Here is a 14,933-nt window from a genome sequence, read left to right on the forward strand (position 1 = left end):
CTCTTCCCCTTCCTCTTTGGGTGGCAGAGTAGCACACGTAGCTCCCTGCCCTGCGAATAAAAAGCCTGTACCTGTAGGTAAGTGCCCCCGAGCTTAGGCACTCCTCAGTCAGCCACTGCCTGCCAGCCTCCACCTCTCCATCTGCTGTTCTTTGGAGAATGATTTTTCTTAAAGCAAGTGTTCCCCCCTCTCCTTCTTGGCTAAACGAAATGGGCTAAATCAGTGATGGCATCTCCTACAGAGCCCATTATTTAGTTTGCTGTCAAAATCATTACATGTATCATTTTTGCACAATTTTATTTCACAGCGTAAAATTAATAGAGAAGGAGAGGGGGCCTTAAAAAATCAGTTGTAAACAGCATGTTCTGATGTAAATGAACACTCTCCAGCAGCATTTGCAAATCTGCAGTAGAGCCTTGCGCATCAGACTGCAAAGGAAAACTAACCGGGGGCCTGGCTACAGAGGGAAGCCTAGGTTTTTCTCTTTTTTTTTCTTTTTTTTTTCTTTTCTACAGTTCAAACTGCAAGGGGAAAAAAAGGCTAATAACATGCAGCTGAAAGCTAAATTAGATATCTAAAATTCACTCTGTTAAGTTAAGGAAGGAATTGCTCAACGCTCCAGAAAGAATATGCTTAAGGTCTACGGTCTGAACCACGCTGCGGGATGTTTCCCTGCATCAGGCCTTCCCAAGGAAGCTTCATCTTGGGCTCTGCCCTATCTCCATCTCCTGTGCAAAAAGAGTGCAAACCAGAGACAGGCGTTTCCCACTCAGCTCCTGCGGCCGTCAGCAACTGATTAGCAAAAAGGAAACTGGCCAAGGTTATTTTTAACCTAACAACATTCATTTAAAGCTCGTAACTCCACAACCCATTGATCTACGATGAAGGTGCACCTGAACAAAGTCCGATACAAAATTCCTTTTAAAAATTACTTAGAAGTGAATGCAAACGTGTATCGGAGTTGGAAACTCGGCCTCCAGGCTGCTGCCTGTCTGCCAGGGCAGCCCTCTGTGCCATAACAGATTGATGACTCCCTATCGGAAGTCATTCAGAAGGAAAGCTGTGCCTTGCTAGACAACCTCTGATTTTCATATCTGTTATCTGGGCATCACAGCAAGCAAGCCCAAAGACTGAGATTAGGCAGATACATAGGTGGATGCTTTACATTGCCTTCTAGTGACAAAAAAAGGGCCCTGGAGAGAATGCAGTCACTTGCCCCAAGGGAGGACATGAAGGGTGACACACCTGTGATAAGGGAGTAGCTCCGCGGGGAAAAAAGATGAACTCGCCCACCATGAGTAACTCAGCTGGTAGCTTCTACTTGCCCACTTTGACTCTGTACTTGTGGAAACTTTGCTCTAAATAGCAAAATATTACAAGCGACAAGGCTACCCAGTCAAAATGCTCTGTTTATACATCACGTTTTTCACTGAAGTGTCTTAATGACTTAAACAGATGCTGTAAAGCAGCTTGTTGAGGTATCTCCTAAGCTTGCGATTGAAAGCCCATCAGACACATCGTGGACAGAAAAATGGGGGATTGCAAATTACCTGGTGGGGCTTTTTTCTACCTCTGCCCATGTGGTGGGTTGGCTCTCCCTTTTCTCAGATGCAATGAGCTGTTTGGGAGGGAAACAGAGAAGCTTTGCCTTGAACCTTGCAGGACAACTCGCTGGCTGAAACGATTCACTGAGATACAACAAGCTTTGTTTAGAAACGGATATATCCAGCCAGGAGCCCTTGGAGACAATAAAGCATCTGTTTGACTTCCTCAACGGGTTAGCTGTGTGTAAATCATTTATCCCCACTCCTGCTCTCCCTCCTCAGCTCTCAGTATTTGTATTTTTTTGCTAAAAAAACGTCGCCTGCCTTTCTGCTGGCGAGCAGCTTGGGACACATTGCCTGGAGTCTGACCTCAAAGTAGGGTGGGATTTGAATCTGAAATCCACTCGGTTTGATCTCGCAAGAACCGCCGCACTGCACAGCTTGTACGTCTTTAGTAAAAAGGCATGCCTTCAAATCCTTCCTTTTCAGAGGCCTGTCTCCGTTGTCAGCTGCCATCTTTCGAGAGAAAGATCTAAAATTAGAGAAAAGCTGCCCTCCACTGCTGGAGAATACTGCTGCTGTGACATTTGAAAGCAGAAAAAAGCTTCAAATAAAGGTCTTCTGCTTAGGCTCACGTAACAAGCAAGAAAGGCTTTGGGTCTCTCCTGTCCAGACCGGCGTTTGTGGGAATCTGATTTAAATAGGCAGCCACAGCACCAATGCTTATCTTTGTCTGCCTAAGCGTTTATACTTTGCCTGTCATCTTAGGCGCCATTATTTTGATGGAAACCTACAGACCCGAGGGTTTTTCTTTTAAATACCTTTCCTAGGAATCCTGAGGGATGCCAGGACACCCCACTCTTATCAATAAATCAGCGAAGAAGAAAGAAACCCTCCGTGTGGAAACAGTGGCTCAAGACTCTTTGTACGCGGTGGTTGTGATGAGGTGTGGACACCGTGGAGGGAACCGAGCTCTGGCTGCAGCCCTGGAGACCTCGGCTTCAAATCTGTGGCCTTCAGCTAGGCCTGGGGTGCCCTCAGGAGCCCCCCCGAAACCCATCGCCAGTGGTAACACTGGGAATTAGGGGGCTGGGGCACCTCTGGTTAAACCCTGCCAGGTCCCTACTGACCCTGCCGCTGTTCCCACCACCGTGCTCTCTGCGCACCGCTGCGTCCCTCCCTTTGAATAGTGTTTTCTCACCCCGCAGGGATTAGTGGGGCTAACAGGGTTGGAGCTGCTCTAATGTACCACGGCACAACACCCCAGCTGCGGTGCCCAGAGGCGGGGAGCCCTGGGGAGAACCCCTCCTGGTGCCAGGGGGGAGAGGAGCCGGCGGTGGCACACCAGGGCAGGCGAATTAAGATGAGAAATGAGTGCAAGCCTCCCGCTACCTGGAGGCAATGAAGACACTACGAGAGAGCAGGATTTGGCTGGGAGCAAAGCAGTGTGATGGTTTACCTTTTAATCCGTGTGTCTTACCGTGTCCCCAAAACAGAGACCCTGCTCTAACCCAGCGAGTGTGTGCTGCTGGGAATCACAGCGAAGAAAGCAGAAAACAAACCTCCTTCTTCCATCTCTTTCTTCTCTTCTTTTTTTTTTCCGTCCCCCACCCCCCAGCATCCAAAAGACCCGCTGCCCCACCATGTCATCCCTCATGCCTGCGCCGCGGTGGTGATACCATGCGGCAAACTACTGGCAGCAGGCTCCAGCAAGAGTCAAACGGGTTTCCCAAACCCCGGGCTGGCCGCGCTCAGATCCGTCCGGTGCTGCGTGGAGAGGGAACAAGCGGGCGGCTTGCTGTGAAAAGTGCATCCCGGGGTTTAGGGGAGGAAAAACAGGGGGGTTACTTAGTAGGAGTAACTGCCTCAGCAGTCACCTGGTTGAACAGGAGGTTGTTTGGAAGTTGACTTTAAAAATCACTGGCCAAATGTGTGCACACTGAGGCTAAGCTCTCACCTACCGGAGTGCATGGGCAAGGAGTGAATATGGGCACTGGGAGAGCGGGAGGACGACAGGACCAAGGGCAAGGTGCAGAAACTACGCGTGTGCGGGGAGGCTTTGGCCTGGCAGGATTACAACAGATGTCTGCAAAACCGTCCCATGCATGAGGTGCTTTCAGAAGCCCTTTTTCCACATTGTGAACACAGGAGAGACTGCTCCTGGTCTTCATCCTCCGGGCTCTCCCTGCAGCGGGGCCCTGGCAGCACCAGCCCCGTGCACCGGCATCGCAGGCTGCCCGCGGGAGAGGGTCTTCCTCGGATCCTCTTCGCCACAACGACACACAACGGCCGACTTTGTCATGTGCCTGGCAAAAACAGAGGCTTCAGTGCACTGCAAATGGTCTGCCACCAGCAACTGAAGCGCCGGCGTGTTTTCCAGACCCTTTCAGATCCCCGCAGCTTGTGAGACAGCACGGTGACGGGGGAAAAACCAAAATTAATAGCTGGGCTGCAAGTGCAGGTGATGCAGGGATGCCCAGTACCCCACAGGGCACAGGGCATGGAAGGTAGGATCTTGTGGGAGAAAGCACCTGGCAGCTTAAGGAGCAGTGGGATTTGGTTGCTGGAGTTAAAAGGGACCCATTTTTCTTAGGCAGGAGTGGTAGAAGTTTGTCTTCTTGAACCATTAAAATGTAACCAGGATGGCTTGTCATCACCTGGCATCACCTCAACGCCGGTATTACTGTTGGTCCTGCAAAGGGATCGGATCAAGCTATTAAAGGGCATGGCTAATTGTGTGCAGTCGAAAGCGCGTATACTTTTAGCATCAGCAGCATTTCAGGCCTGATTCGAAAGCCAATGAAACCACTGGGAAAAAATCCGTTTACTCCCTTGAGTTTTCTCCTCCCAGACTGGTGTTATGGGAACAGTCCCACAGGAACCCAAGCTGTCAGCAGAACATGGCTACTTGCACGCTATGTACATGGAAAACCAGGACACATTGCTTAAACTGAGAGACATGAGTATTAGTGAGTCCGTGTTGCTCTGCACGGTATTACTGCCATGCATGACTGTGGAGGATTTGCTCCAGAGCCTTGCCTCATCCCTCTCCTACTTCTCTCCTATGTTTGTGGAGGTCTGTCTGTCACAAGCAAAACCTGATTGAAAATGGGTTATTTATTTTAAGCCAAGCCATTCGGATCAAGTTCTTAGGATGTCCACCGACTAAAATACCTGATCTCTAATCTCTGCTTAGCCTCCGACTTTGCACTTGACTTTGGAGGGTGCGATCCTGCGCTGCAGGGGTGACTGCGGACGCAGCCCCAGGTCCCGCGGCCACGAGCCAGAAGGTCAGCAGAGCAGGAATGAAGAGGAAAATGGGCAGCTGCCTGAAATCCATGGGGCTGAGGCATGACAGCCTTTTGCAGGCAGGAGCCAGTCTTTGCAGGGGCAGCGGGTATTTGCCTCGCCTGCCAGGCAGCATGTGGGCTTACAGGTACTGGTGGGAGCTGCTGGCAAACACAGCCTGCTCTGCCCACGGTTACGTCACCATTTCTAGGCCTTTCTCCAATTTACGAGTAGAGAAAAGGATGTTTCGGTGTGGCTCTTTGGGCAGATTTTGGCCACCCTCAGAGTGCTGTGGAAAGCTCATTTCCAGGGCACCTGCTTTCTGGCCATAGCCAAGCCATGTGGATAGCGATGCATCCCAGTGGCTGGGTGTCCGTGTCTCCTCATGGCCCCTTTCACGGCAGCTTGTCTCGGTTTGGACACTGCACTGTACGTCCTTTCCCACATCCCTTAACTTGCTCTGACTTCCCAGAGTGTTTTCCAGCCCACACGAAGGGGGGTGAGCTCCAGCAGACGTGTTGGGTGAAGGAGACAGGAGACCCAGCAGGGATTCCCCTTCTGCCCCGTATGCGTGGTTGCTCCCAAGCCATCCCAAAGCCCACCCTGCCGAGGCACTGACTGCAAAAAAGGAGGCAGAGCTGGCACTACCCTAAAAACTTGCTTCTGCTGCTCTGTGGCCCCGCTCGGAGGGCAGCTCCCTTCCCAGCTAATCGTGCCCAGCAGCCTGCCCATCAGCGGGCTGCCCGGCTCCGGGGCATCTGAGCCAGACTCTGTGCCTCGAGGGGTGGAAAAAGTGTTGTTGCATCCAGGGGCTTGGTTCTTCCAGCAGCCCTGCACCTTGAAAGGCAGGACCCTCTGCTGCGCATCTCCCGGGGGAAAGGAGGGAAGCCATCGGTCCAGAGCCAAGCAGGTTTTTAAGCTGCTAAAATGCTCCTCTTCTGCTTACATGGGAGTAAATGGAAATGGGAAAGGCAAACTCCTCCGCGCCTGGGGACGGCGGGGCTCTTGGTGCTTGTGAGCACCAGGATCAGCAGCGATGAGGTGCTTTGGCTGCGAGGCTGCAGCGCCCGAGCGGTGCCGTGACGGGGTGGGAAGCTCCAGGCATTCAAACAAAAGAAGAAGTGGACATAGTTAAAAGGATTTTCTGATATTTGTTTAGCTTGGCTGCTACACTTTACTGAAGAAAAGGAAGGTTTTTGCTAAAGTTGAAACAAACAGTAGATCAGAACATTAAATAAAGGGTTAGCAAACCTGCCAGTAGTGCTAAGTCAGGTATGCTGATGAGGTCAAAATTTAATTCCACACTGAAATTGGAAATTTCAAGTACAAGTGTTCACAGCAAGCCAAATTATATTGCCTACCAAACCTCCAGGTGCTCCGAACAGTCTCTTTCATTGTCATTCGTCTGATCAGTATTTGCAGTACTAAAATCCACCACGGAAACAGAGACAGAAGGAGAGCAACTTTTTTGTCTATATAGGGCAGACACAGCGGGGAAAGATGGAAACTGTCCACCCGGCACACACATTAGCCCAGGCCAAAAAAATAAGAATGTAATGAAGTAATGTGGCTTCTGCTCCGATAGCATCCTTCCACCACAGGAACTCCTGCGTATTTGGTGAAAACGGGGGCGTTTTCATCTTGTCATTACTCCTGTGGCAAAATGAGCAGCATGAGTAACTCCTCGCAGGGGTGAGTAAGAGATTCACGGCTCAGGTTGCGCGCTCCTTGCTCAACATCGCACTGCCCATCATCTGCAGCAAAGCCAGGAACAGATCTGGTGATGCATAACATCCGAGTTTGTGACTTATGAGTAGTAATTATTGTAATTAAACAGGGGTCCTGTAATACTCCCTGAGTTACGAATGCTTCTTCACTCAAGTAAACTGCCATTTACCTAACTGAGTAAGGGCACCGCAATTCTGCCCCAGAAGACTCCGTGTAGCATTTTAAATTTGTATCCTCAAATTACACATCTAGTTAAAACACTCTTATAAGTCATTTTCCTAACTATTTGCAGTATAAACGTATTACAAAATTAAAATTAAATGTGCAATTAGCATATAGTATAATATAACATAAAATTCACTCCTTCTAATACTATCTAAAATTCACCAAATAGAACAGTAATGCTATGTAACTAAGCAAACAGGATAGGTGTGAAATTAAACAGGATATAGATGCATTGTGCGAGAGAGATTTGGTGGTGGAAATGAGTCACCTCTTTCTCAACAGCATCGCTACCAGCTACGGCATGCTGTGTAGAGGGAAAGCAAGACATCCAGCACAGCAGCGGCTGTGCAAAAATAACACCAGCGCCGTCCCAGCCTGCACTCAGTACTTTTTAACAGCGAGACGTGCCACAAGCGAAGCTCAGAAATGTCCAGGCTGGAGAGTTGTGCAGGGTGGGGGTCCCCAAACCGGCTCCATCGGCCGGCACAGCTCCCATCGGCTGCCACGGGAGCTGCCTCCACCCGTCTGCAAACCGGGATGACGCCTCGCGGCTTGGAGAGCAGATGACTGAAAGCTTATGGGCAGTATTGACTCCATCCAACGTTTCTGATAAATAAAGGCAGGCAGTGCTATGTCAGAGCTGTTCTAGTGCCTGGCTGGATTCGCCCCCGCGGTGAATAAATGAGTTCTCTTTGACAACCTTGTTCCAGCACGCCTGAGAAGGGAGCGGTACCCTGAAACCTGGGGGCAGCAGTACTGTGTCCCACGCAGCCAGCCTCCTGCCCCGCGGCCAGCCTCAGGCTTCACTCCCAGCTGGCAGCACAGTCCGAGGGGTCTAATCCTGCTTTCAGGTACACTAGCACAAATCCGGGACCGGGTCGCGGGCCCAAATTCATCCCTGGGGTGCCCTGGTTCCAGCTCCTCTCGCTGCTGGCCCCACAGAGGGGAGAAGCCGCAAGGGGCTGCCATACGTTGGCGGTGCCCTTCTCCGAAGGACAGCACTGCTGAGAGCCGTGGGCCAGCAGACCGGGCTGCCTGGCTCCGTCCAGACATCATGTGGACCGCAGCTCCTTTCACGTGCGGTGCCGCGCCAGGCTGCCACGGGGACATCCCATTCCCTAGGGGACGAGAATCGGGCCCCCCGATTTAAGCAGCGGAAGAGCTGACTTTGCTCTGCGCTGTTTTGCACGTTAATTGTTACATAAATGCATTCAAATATTTGTAAGGTTGATTCGGAATGTTGCTAAATCAGACTACTCAGATTTAACCACCAGAAATTAAATCAGATAATAAACAATCAGCATTTCACTCCTACAAAAGGATGATAATTTTGTAGGACGCTGGGTTTATATTGTCTATGCACCTGCATGTGGAATGTTAGCGATAAAGTGAGATTTGATAGCAAATTGGACTGGCAGACAGTTTTTGAACATAATTACTCAAAAGAAACCACCCGGAATCAATTTAATCATAGTGCAACTGATTTTTAATTTCCAATGGTACAAAAAAGTACCATTCACATTAGGCTTTTACTGACTTTGGTTTGTAATCATGGAATGTCTGTATTGTAGCCAAGCTAATTAAATAAATGTTAAGTATTTCTCACTTTGTAATACAGGGAAAAAAAAAATAATTAAAGGTGCCTCCTAAACAGCAAAATGAACAAAAGCTAATGGCTTGGCAGCCCACTGAATCCGCGTTTATACACAGTCTGTACTTGTTTTGCAGTTGTGAAATTCTGGGACTATTATCAGCAATTTCTGTTGAGGCTCTCCGGACAATTAGCAATTGCGCTAACAGACGGCTAGGACACAAAGGCTAACCGCCAGAAAGGAAGCATTGCTGCAAAATACCATCTGAAATTCGGTGCGCGATGCTGGTCTCCGTCCTGCGGAAAAAGAGGGGGGTGGTCAGGGGCTAGGACCGCAGCCTGCCCTCTCCGCTCTTGTGTTTCGGGACGTGGAAGGTGCTGTGCAGCCATCAAAACGAGCGCGACAGAAGAAGTGCCAGGGCCCTTTTAGGCTTCCTTGGTTGTGGAAGCACTCGGCGCGGGCACCGGCAGACGAAGGAGCCGCTCACGGCTGCCCGCGCATCGGAGGGGAAGGCAGCCGTCAGGGCACGCGGTGGCTAGAGAACGAGTCCAAAAAACACATTGTGTGTATTAGGATGAGCAAAACAAACTGCCCCGTGGCAACTTGGTCCTGAGAGGAAAGGGCTGACGCAATTACACTAATTTCATCTGGGATGGGAAGTCGTCCCCAACCTGCTTTTATTCTCTAAGTGATCCTTTTTAACCAATTTTGGTGTTTGTTCTGGATGTCATTCTCTTAGCTGGAAGCTACGGAGGCGCAATGATCTTAAAGCCCTGTATCCTCCCGAGACAGAGATCTGAGATGAGACAAAACTGGATTCTCGCCTTCTCATCTTGCTTTTGATGTAGGGAGGGAGGAATTAGATCCTACATTCGCATGGGGGGAAACATTAAAAATCATTTCTTCCTCTGAGCCTGTAGAGCATCGTGAACAAAAGAACGTAGACCCCAGTCCGGCTGAGGATGTATCCCCCGAAAAGTGAGGTGTTTCCCCTCCCGTCCGTGACTGCAGCGTCCCCCTCCACTAGCAACCTGCCTGGCAGCAGGCGCGGATATCTCTGATGAAGTAGCCAAAGAGCAAAATAGACCTTTCTGCTTTTATGCTGCCTTTGTGAGGGCTGCAGGAGGACAGACAATACCTGAGCTGACAGGACGCCTGGCAGCCCACAGCCTTCAAACAGCTCCTGGTGACGCTGAACTGGCAGAGTGAGTTCCCAGTGAATCAGGACACGGCACTGCCGGGCTCTGGGTACCACGAAACGCTGCGGCACTTTGATCTGAGGCTCAGAGCCAAAAGAGCATCACTGAATCACAGCCCATCTCCTGCGTGCCCGGTCACCGGAGGGGAATAGAGAAACCTGTGCTGGGTACCAGGGGATCCCACGCGACACTGGTAGGTGCCTGCTGAAAGCCCAGGGATGCTCAGGGAGCTTGCAGGGTAGGCTGCTGGCCCGAGTGAGGGGAATGCAGGAATACCCTGGGAACCGATAAAACAATCTGTGACAGCTCCTGAGCCCCACCTTCTCATCATAATGATGTATTTAGGGTCATATGCTGCTTTGCTTTTGTGTTTGCAAGGCACCTCAGCATCGCTGGGAGAATTGTTCTTGGTCAAGGGGCAGCGTTTATGCCAGAAAGCTTGCCCCTGCCCCAGACACACGGGCACCAAAGAATGGGTGTTTATACAAGGCACATAGCAGTGCAATGCCTTGCTCATCCTTCAGGCCTTAGGCAAAACCAGCCTGTTCCACTATATATATTTAAGATTGATAATTCCTGTCACAGGAAGGCCCCAAGCAGTTGGCCTGGCTTTAATAAAACACAAGTCACTGGTGCCTTCTCTCTTTTGCTCAAGGGTGAAATAAAAGTTGCGCTCGTCCTTCGCGGAGCCGGGAAAGGACATGCATCAGAGCGTTTCAGGCACAAACCCCAAACACTCGAGATTCGGCTACCCCCACGAGAGGTTTTTCCCATCCTGCAGGACTCAGCTCCGGCACAGGTTAAACAGCTGACCCTGTGTTCAGGCACTGGAGACCAGTAGCGTTGAGAGCTGCAATGGCCCCCACTTTTCTGGGTAACTGTGATTAAAGCAGCCCACCGGCTCCCTGGGATTAAGACGCTCTGGGGCTCAGTCCCTTCACTTTTGCTTCACAAAGCAAGAAAACTAGAACAAAAAAACCCCAATGCAATATGCTCCAAGCATCCAGAGGCTAGAAGGCAACCTACACCAAAGAAAGTCAGCTTTCATTCTGAATGTAGGTATTCCTCACTCACGTAGCCTGTGTGCCATATTATTGGAGATGACAGACCCTTTCTTTACCATACCTGTCCCACAAAACCCCAGGCAGCCTTCATAACTCCATGCAGAACTAAAAATGAACTATACTTAGGAATGACATCCAACATAGTCTAACAAGAAGCAAACAAAGATTTTTCAAGGGCCTGTTATTTATTTTTTTTTCTTCTGAAGAACCCATTTGAGAATGGCAACTTCCCCAAATAAGCCTGTAGTATTCCGAGGCAATGACACAGCTCTGCAGGATGGTTAAAAATAAACTTGTTGAAAGGCTCTGCCTCTCTCTTACACTCTGCGGGAATTTCCTGTGACTGCTACCTTCAGGGTATGCTCAGCAGTGACACACAGGGAAATGCTGGCACGCTTCATCCCTCTTGCCCCACCCCGACACCAGGGAGTGGGTCTGCTGGGAAAGGGCTTTGCTGACTCACCGGGTGGGATTTGGGTACCTAAATATAGGTGTCTAGTGCCATTCGAGATGCCCTAGGGTACCCTGCTTGATTCGTAGCTGCCGCTTTGCTCCGGGAGGGTGGGCATTTCCAGCAGATCCTCTGCCGAATCTGCTTGCCTCAGATATCCTCCGGTTTCTAAAAGGGCACAAGGTGCCGAGATATACAGGGCCACCGATGTTCCCGCATCGGGTCGGGTGGATCAGCCTGGTGCAGACACGCGGGAGGTGAGCACAGAGAGCAGAGTGCCTACGTTCTTCCTACCAAGCCAACTTTCATCGAGGTCCTCAGGGTGCATGAACCGGGATCCCAGCAAAGGAGGGATGCACCGGATCCAGGGCAGCCAGGAGCTATGCAGCATCCTTGTGGCAAGGGCAGAGGGGGTACAGCATCACCGCCCCGTGAAAAACTACGAGAGTGGTAAACATTGCAGGATGTCCCGGGGCAGCACGGGGGAAAGATGTGCCTCAAGCACCGAGCAAAATTTACATCTGGTCCCAACCAAGCTGGCGTCTGCCTTTTGCTGAGCCCTGGTTACCTGCAGAGCAGGGCTGGTAAATGGCTGCCACCTGCCTGAGCTGGACCCACGAGCAAATCACACGTGTTCCCAGGTATGGGAAGTCTCCCACGGGAAATCACATCATCTCGCTGTCCTCCTGATTAGATTTCTTTCAGTGGGAACAGGTGAGATGCCCCAATATTTTTCCTTCCCTGTGCCTTGTGGAACAGGGCAGGAAAAACTGAAAATATGACATAAAATACACTCTTTTTCCCAATGAGATATTTTTAAAGTAAAAATATAATATGTAATAGAAGACTTCAAATAAAATGAAAAATGACAGTGTCTTGTGGAGAGGAGGTGCAGGCATTTTTCCAGCTTATTCAAATTTGGGATCTCTTCACTTTATGGTTTATTTTTCTTCTCCTGAGACCTGGGAGTCTGATAAGAGTGGACTAAGCATCTCAAATGAGCTCAGGCCCCATCCCAAACAACCGAGTACCTGAGATGTTACCTGCACAGGGAAGTTTTGCCAGATACTGTAACACAGGAACAGAGAAGACTTACATGTGGACACTACTGTTGTGGTGTAACTGCTGCCTTCGTATGGTGTTCAACTGTTTCCCAAGTTTAACCACACAAAAAAAGCATTTTTTGTTGCAAAATGGAAGCATCTACTGTATGGCTTATGTTAGTATAGCTGCACTGTATTCACACCTTTGCACCCAAAAAGCTTTCCCACAAACACAAGGGTGAAGGTCAAACGCCTGCAATCATTTATCCCGGTCGGAGTTCGTGGATGTTAGCAGATCCGTGGGCTCCCCTGGGAAGAGCGGAGGAAGAACACTGTTGCTGAGTGACTTGGGGAACCAGTGCCAGATTAGAAATCGCAACACGAGGAATAAAAAGGAAGGGTTTCAAGGTTTCCTACGGTCTCTAGGACAGCTGAGAGCTTTAAAGCCTTCCCTTCCTAACCCTCCCGTGGCTGGGGTCCCCAGAGTGGTGGCTGAACTTCTCAGGTTTGCCTCCCTCCTGCGTCCCAGGGAGGCCAGGCCACCATTTCAGGTGTTTCTGTGAAACACATCAGGGCACGAAGGGTTATGAGCCACAGCTCAAAAGCTGCTTTGCTGGTCCGGAGGGAGCCGTCCATTTGTGGGGAGGATGGGAGCTGTTCATAGGCAAGGCTGGTCTCGAGGTTCCCAGCCCCAGGAGTAGAAAGTTTCCTGTCTGCAAAGGAGACGGCTCTACCCAGAATTTCTAAAGCGAAACTGTGACACCATTAATCTTTAAGGCATGTGATGAAAATTGGTGGCTGAATAAAGTTTATGAATCACGGGAGACTGCTGGGGAAACAGGCCTCCAGGGAGAAAATGCATGTTTAAGAGCAGGGCTTGTCCAGAAGCAGGGATCCTGGCAGGTGGAAGCAGCATGCAAGAGCAGGGCTTTTTCTGCAGATCGGTTCCTACTACCAAAGGCTATGCAAGCAGCTGGACATATATATTTAGCTAGATGAAACGAGAGGGAAACTTAGGATCTGACCTAGAGAATAAGTATCAAGAGGTGCTGCAGTCTTTTATTTCAGTACAACTGTTTTCTACCCCAGCAACTTAGTATACTATTTTTGTAATAGATGTGCTGCTGTCAGTACCCATCAGAGCTGCATGCAGCTGGTGCTGCTGCCATCGACAGGGACCTGTAGGGAAGGGAAAGCCACTGGGACATGGTCTTTGGCCAGTTCCCAGGGCTCCCTAGAGGAGGCAAGAGGAAGGGTCCAAATCCAGAGCAGAGATGAGCAACACTTTTCTTTCAGCACTCCGGGCACCAACAAAGAGGCAGCTGGGACTTGTCCTCCAAAACCAAATGAGGGATGCTGCTGCCTCCATTTGGCACAGGTTATTTATCAGCTTCCTGAACACAATCCTTTTTACAGGATACAGTATCTGCCCTTGAGGCTTACACAGACATAAAAGGGGAGGCTAAAAAAAGCACCCTGACACTGACAGGCTGATAGCGCAGGTTTGAGGGGAAGGTTAAGCGAGCCTGATAAACTGGCTCGTCAAATAGGTCACAAAAGCCGCGTAATATTGGATCCCATTAATACTTAAACTCGTCTGTAACAGGGTTATTGCCATTCCAGATCAAGCCACCCAGCCACAGGGCACTTTCATCTGCCTCTCCTCATCCCAAACATCCTTCCAGTGGCTGCCTGGCCCCTTTCAATGGAACACCCTCGCCATTCTCATCCCGGCCTGCCTCTTGTCTTGGTGGATGCTGCCAAGCTTTCCCGCTGGTTGGCAGAGCTGGCAGGTCTCACCACAGCTGCTGTCCCCACTGGCGCAGGCACGCATTTGTCCCTGGTCCTCCAGCCCTTGACACGCAGCTGGGGTGGCAACGCGGATGAAGATGGTGCTTAGGATAGGACCCAGTCCTGGGAACGCCGCAGACGCCGCTGAAGCTTCATACTACAGTATCAAATCAGAGAGTCATTTAAAATCTAGTTTCGTCAAGTCTGGCGATGCCCGAGCCCTGCCGCAGGAGCAACGGCACATCTGAGAGGCGGATCTCTTCTTGGCAAAACTGCCAAACTTCATACATTGCAGTCTGATTGCAACTTTTCCAGTATCACTCTATCCCCTCTGCTTTATTGTAAAATGGCTTATTTTGCATTCCTGAAGGCAAACGTGCACTTTGGAAACTTCCCTAACCTTGGCGGGCCTCCCGCGGGTGGGCACCTCTCTAATTTCCAAGAGGACATTGAGCAGATCTGTCTGCGAGGGGAGCGGGGCAGATGGGGGAGGTGGTCACGGTCCTGGCCCCATGGGACCCATGGCAGAGGGTCCCCCATCCTCCCCCCCGCGCACCCATCTCCCGTCACCCTGCCTTCGGGACGCCCCTGGCCTCCTGCGCTTCATCGACCTCCCCCCCAGAGATTCATCACTTCTTCAGCAGTCTGATAGTCAGGCCATGCTCTCCTTCTTTTCTCCCAGTGTTTTTTGTCCTCCCACAATGTAAATTAGTGTGGGATATGCCCTAGCCTCTCTCATCCTACCTTCCTTTGGGAGTATTAAGGAAAACAGTTAATTATTATTTTTTTTTCCATTTACCAGTGGCCAACTCACATCAATAAATCATCCTTACCATGTCTTGCAAGTAAATTTGCTGTCTCCTCCTGAGAGCTTTTCCCTTGCATATCTGAAGAGTTTCTTATTTACCTTAACCTCTTGCACAGTATTTCTTTCATGCTTTATTTTTGCTTTTGTGTGTTTGTCTCTGAGTATGCACGTGTGTGTGTTACTTCTTGCACTCGCTCCCC

This window comes from Aquila chrysaetos, chromosome 7, assembly GCF_900496995.4.
Source record: "Aquila chrysaetos chrysaetos chromosome 7, bAquChr1.4, whole genome shotgun sequence".
NCBI lineage: Eukaryota > Metazoa > Chordata > Aves > Accipitriformes > Accipitridae > Aquila > Aquila chrysaetos.